Source organism: Phalacrocorax aristotelis, unplaced genomic scaffold (genome assembly GCF_949628215.1).
Source record: "Phalacrocorax aristotelis unplaced genomic scaffold, bGulAri2.1 scaffold_92, whole genome shotgun sequence".
Classification (NCBI taxonomy): Eukaryota; Metazoa; Chordata; class Aves; order Suliformes; family Phalacrocoracidae; genus Phalacrocorax; species Phalacrocorax aristotelis.
Window position 1 is genome coordinate 8,282 of NW_027441286.1, and position 6,635 is coordinate 14,916.

Genomic DNA, 6,635 nt, shown 5'->3' on the forward strand with positions numbered 1-6,635 from the left:
TGGTAGTGAACCGGGAGGGAATTGGGATGTACAGGGATGAACTGGTAGGAAACTGGGATGTACAGGAACGGAACTGGAATGTACGGCGATGTACTGGGATGTACTGGGAGCGAGCTGGGATTTACTGGGATGTACTGGGAGGAAACTGGGATATACTGGGACGAAACTGGGATATACTGGGAGGAAACTGGGATATACTGGGAGGAAACTGGGAGGGAAGTGGGTATCAACTGGGACATTCCAGTTTCCTCCCAGTACATCCCAGTTCTCTACCAGTGCAGCCCAGTACAACCCAGATCCCTCCCAGTCCCTCCCAGTACATCCCAGTTCCCACACAGTACATCCCAGTTCCCTCCCAGTTCACACACAGTTCACTCCCAGTTCCATTCCAGTACATCCCAGTACATGCCAGTTGCCTCCCAGTTTACTCTAAGTACATCCCAGTACTTTAAAGTTCCCTCCCAGTACATCCCAGTTCCCTCACAGTACATCCCAGTACTTCACAGTTCACTCCCAGCACATCCCAGTACGTCCCAGTTCCCCCTTGGTACATAACACTTCCCTCCCAATACATCCAAGTTCCCACCCAGTACATCCCAATCCCCTCCCAGTACATCCCAATCCCCTCCCAGTACATCCCAATCCCCTCCCAGTATGTCCCAGTACATCCCAGTTCCCTCCCACTACATCCCAGTTCCCTCCCACTACATCCCAGTTCCCTCCCACTACATCCCAGTACATCCTGGTACATCCCAGTTCCCACCCAGTACATCCTACTACATACCAGTTCCCTCCCAGTTCACTCCCAGCACATCCCCGTACTTCACAGTTCCATCCCAGTACATCCCAGTACGCACCAGTTCCCCTCAGTACATAACACTTCCCTCCCAGTACATAACAGTACATCCCAGTGTCCTCACAGTACGTCCCAGTTCCCTCACAGTACATCCCAGTTCCCTACCAGTACGTCCCAGTTCCCTCCCAGTACTGGGAGGGAGCTGGGATGTACTGGGAGGCACTACAATGTGCGGGGATGCCCTGGGATGTACTGTGGAGGAACTAGGATGTACAGGCTTGTACTGGGTTGTACCGGGTGGAACTGGCAGGGATTTGGGATGTACCAGGATCTACTGGGATGTACTGGGAGGTAACTATTATGTACTGGGAGTGAACTGGGAGGGAACTGGGAACACAGTTCACTCCCACTACATCCCAGTACGCACCAGTTCCCCTCTGTACATAACACTACCCTCCCAATACATCCAAGTTCCCTCCCAGTACATCCCAATCCCCTCCCAGTACATCCCAGTTCCCTGCCAGTATGTCCCAGTACATCCCAGTTCCCTCCCAGTACATACCAGTTCCCTCCCAGTACATCCCAGTTCCCTCCCAGTTCCCTCCCACTACATCCCAATTCCCTCCCAGTACATACCAGTTCCCTCCCAGTACATCCCAGTACATCCTGGTACATCCCAGTTCCCACCCAGTCCGTCCCAGTACATCCCAGTACATCCCAGTTCCCTCACAGTACATCCCAGTTCCCTCACAGTTCACACACAGTTCACTCCCAGTTCCCTCCCACTACATCCCAGTACATGCCACTTTGCTCCAAGTAAATCCCAGTTCCCTCCCACTACATCCAAGTTCCCTCCCACTTCCCTCTAAGTACATCCCAGTACTTCACAGTTCACTCCCAGTACATCCCAGTTCCCCCTCGGCACATAACAGTTCCCTCCCAGTACACCCCAGTACATCCCAGTTCCCTCCCAGTATGTCCCACTACATCCCAGTTCCCTCCCAGTCCAGCCCAGTTCCCTCCCAGTAAATCCCAATTCCCAACACTTTCCACCCAATTCACTCCCAGTTCCCTCCCAGTACATCCCAGTTCCCTCTAAGTACATCCCAGTACTTCACAGTTCCCTCCCAATTCACTCCCAGTTCCCTCCCAGTACATCCCACTTCCCTCTAAGTACATCCCAATACTTCATAGTTCCCTCCCAGCACATCCCAGCACGTCCCAGTTCCCCTCAGTACATAACACTTCCCTCCCAGTACATAACAGTACATCCCAGTGTCCTCACAGTACGTCCCAGTTCCCTCCCAGTACATCCCAGTTCCCCACCAGTACGTCCCAGTTCCCTCCCAGTTCACTCCCAGTACATAACAGTTACCTCCCAGTACATCCCAGTACATCCCAGTAGATCCTGGTACATCCCAAATCCCTGCCAGTTCCACCCGGTACAACCCAGTACAAGCCTGTACATCCTAGTTCCTCCACAGTACATCCCAGGGCATCCCCGCACATTGTAGTGCCTCCCAGTACATCCCAGCTCCCTCCCAGTACTGGGAGGGACCTGGGATGTACTGGGAGGGACCTGGGATGTACTGGGAGGGACCTGGGATGTACTGGGATGTAATGGGACGGAACTGGGATGTATTGGGAGGCACTGGGAAAGAAGTGGTAGCGAACCGGGAGGGAATTGGGATGTACGGGGATGAACTGGTAGGAAACTGGGATGTACTGGCATGGAACGGGGATGTATTGGGATGTACAGGAACGGAACTGGAATGTACTGCGATGTACTGGGAGCGAACTGGGATTTACTGGGATGTACTGGGAGGAAACTGGGATATACTGGGAGGAAACTGGGATATACTGGGAGGAAACTGGGATATACTGGGAGGAAACTGGGAGGGAAGTGGGTGTCAACTGGGACATTCCAGTTTCCTCCCAGTACATCCCAGTTCCCTACCAGTGCAGCCCAGTACATCCCAGATCCCTCCCAGTCCCTCCCAGTCCCTCCCAGTACATCCCAGTTCCCTCCCAGTTCACACACAGTTCACTCCCAGTTCACACACAGTTCACTCCCAGTTCCATTCCAGTACATCCCAGTACATGCCAGTTGCCTCCCAGTTCCCTCTAAGTACATCCCAGTACTTCACAGTTCACTCCCACTACATCCCAGTACGTCCCAGTTCCCCCTTGGTACATAACACTTCCCTCCCAATACATCCAAGTTCCCTGCCAGTATGTCCCAGTACATCCCAGTTCCCTCCCAGTACATACCAGTTCCCTCCCAGTACATCCCAGTTCCCGCCCACTACATCCCAGTTCCCGCCCACTACATCCCAGTTCCCGCCCACTACATCCCAGTTCCCGCCCACTACATCCCAGTACATCCTGGTACATCCCAGTTCCCACCCAGTACATCCTACTACATACCAGTTCCCTCCCAGTTCACTCCCAGCACATCCCCGTACTTCACAGTTCCATCCCAGTACATCCCAGTACGCACCAGTTCCACTCAGTACATAACACTTCCCTCCCAGTACATAACAGTACATCCCAGTGTCCTCACAGTACGTCCCAGTTCCCTCCCAGTACGTCCCAGTACATCCCAGTTCCGTCCCTGTTTCCGACCAGTGCGTCCTAGTTCCCTCCCAGTACGTCCCAGTTCCCTCTTAGTCCATTCCAGTTCCCTCCAGGATATCCCAGTACATCCCAGTTCCCTCCAGTACATCTCAGTTCTCTCCCATTTCCCTCCAAGTACATCCCAGTTCCCTCCCAGTTCACTCCCAGTACATAACAGTTACCTCCCAGTACATCCCAGTACATCCCAGTAGATCCTAGGACATTTCAAATCCCTGCCAGTTCCACCCGGTACAACCCAGTACAAGCCTGTACATCCTAGTTCCTCCACGGTACATCCACATCCCCGCACATTGTAGTGCCTCCCAGTACATCCCAGCTCCCTCCCAGTACTGGGAGGGAACTGGGATGTACTGGGAGGGAACTGGGATGTACTGGGACGGAACTGGGATGTATTGGGAGGCACTGGGAAAGAAGTGGTAGTGAACCGGGAGGGAATTGGGATGTACGGGGATGAACTGGTAGGAAACTGGGATGTACTGGCATGGAACGGGGATGTATTGGGATGTACAGGAACAGAACTGGAATGTACGGCGATGTATTGGGATGTACTGGGAGTGAACTGGGATTTACTGGGATGTACTGGGGGGAAACTGGGATATACAGGGAGGAAACTGGGATATACTGGGAGGAAACTGGGAGGGAAGTGGGTGTCAACTGGGACATTCCAGTTTCCTCCCAGTACATCCCAGTTCCCTACCAGTGCAGCCCAGTACATCCCAGATCCCTCCCAGTCCCTCCCAGTACATCCCAGTACATCCCAATTCCCTCACAGTACATCCCAGTTCCCTCCCAGTTCACACACAGTTCACTCCCAGTTCCATTCCAGTACATCCCAGTACATGCCAGTTGCCTCCCAGTTTCCTCTAAGTACATCCCAGTACTTCACAGTTCACTCCCACTACATCCCAGTACGTCCCACTTCCCCCTTGGTACATAACACTTCCCTCCCAATACATCCAAGTTCCCTCCCAGTACATCCCAATCCCCTCCCAGTACATCCCAGTTCCCTGCCAGTATGTCCCAGTACATCCCAGTTCCCTCCCACTACATCCAGTTCCCTCCCAGTTCCCTCCCACTACATCCCAGTTCCATCCCAGTACATACCAGTTCCCTCCCAGTACATCCCAGTACATCCTGGTACATCCCAGTTCCCACCCAGTACATCCTACTACATACCAGTTCCCTCCCAGTTCACTCCCAGCACATCCCAGTACTTCACAGTTCCATCCCTGTACATCCCAGTACGCACCAGTTCCCCTCTGTACATAACACTTCCCTCCCAGTACATAACAGTACATCCCAGTGTCCTCACAGTACGTCCCAGTTCCCTCCCAGTACATCCCAGTTCCCTCTAAGTACATCCCAGTACTTCACAGTTCCCTCCCAATTCACTCCCAGTTCCCTCCCAGTACATCCCAGTTCCCTCTAAGTACATCCCAATACTTCATAGTTCCCTCCCAGCACGTCCCAGCACGTCCCAGTTCCCCATAGTACATAACACTTCCCTCCCAGTACATACCAGTACATCCCAGTGTCCTCACAGTACATCCCAGTTCCCTCCCAGTACATCCCAGTTCCCTACCAGTACGTCCCAGTTCCCTCCCAGTTCACTCCCAGTACATAACAGTTACCTCCCAGTACATCCCAGTACATCCCAGTAGATCCTGGTACATCCCAAATCCCTGCCAGTTCCACCCGGTACAACCCAGTACAAGCCTGTACATCCTAGTTCCTCCACAGTACATCCCAGGGCATCCCCGCACATTGTAGTGCCTCCCAGTACATCCCAGCTCCCTCCCAGTACTGGGAGGGAACTGGGATGTACTGGGAGGGACCTGGGACGTACTGGGAGGGAACTGGGACGTACTGGGAGGGAACTGGGACGTACTGGGAGGGAACTGGGACGTACTGGGAGGGAACTGGGACGTACTGGGAGGGAACTGGGACGGAACTGGGATGTATTGGGAGGCACTGGGAAAGAAGTGGTAGTGAACCGGGAGGGAATTGGGATGTACGGGGATGAACTGGTAGGAAATTGGGATGTACTGCCATGGAACGGGGATGTATTGGGATGTACAGGAACAGAACTGGAATGTACAGCAATGTATTGGGATGTACTGGCAGCGAGCTGGGATTTACTGGGATGTACTGGGAGGAAACTGGGATATACTGGGAGGAAACTGGGAAGGAAGTGGGTGTCAACTGGGACATTCCAGTTTCCTCCCAGTACATCCCAGTTCCCTACCAGTGCAGCCCAGTACATCCCAGTTCCCACCCAGTCCGTCCCAATCCCCTCCCAGTACATCCCAGTTCCCTGCCAGTATGTCCCAGTACATCCCAGTTCCCTCCCAGTACATCCCAGTTCCCTCCCAGTTCCCTCCCACTACATCCCAGTTCCCTCACAGTACATCCCAGTACTTCACAGTTCCCTCCCAGTACATCCCAGTACATCCCAGTACATCCTGGTACATCCCAAATTCCTGCCAGTTCCACCCGGTACAACCCAGTACAAGCCTGTACATCCTAGTTCCTCCACACTACATCCCAGGACATCCTAGGACATTGTAGAGCCTCCCAGTACGTCCCAGTTCCCTCCCAGTACAACCCAGTAGATCCTTGTACGTCCCCGTTCCCCGCACTGTACGTCCCCGTTCCCCGCACTGTACTGGGAGGACAACCGAGCCTGCGCAGTGACTGACATAGGGAACGAGCAAGTTTGTACCCATCACTAGACAAGACAATAATGACTATGTATGAGTATGTGAAATTTTCATCTATAAATTGTACGGGAAAGGTGCGTGAGGTACGCACGCCAGGAGGAGCGATCCCCCGTGCATCCGGCGCCGCGAATAAAGAATGCCTGCTCTTTAATACTAAATTGGTGTTGAGGAGTCGTTTCCGATTTTAACGCGTTTTTCGGTAACACAGGGAGTCAGATCAAGAGAGCCAGAGAACAACAAAACACCGACAGGCTACAGGACAGAGCAGGAGGAAAAAAAAAAAAAACGGAGCCAGAGCCAGGCAGAGAGAGGCGGAGAAAGAAAAAGGAGCCACAGGCTACAGGACAGAGAGAGGGAGGACTGAAAAGATGGGGAGGCAGGGAGACACTCAGAGCGAGATGGAGAAAGAAGGTGCGGGGGGGGGGGGGGGGGCGCAAAAAAAAAAAGTAAATTTTGCAGCAGGTAAGGAAAGAGAGGGGGCC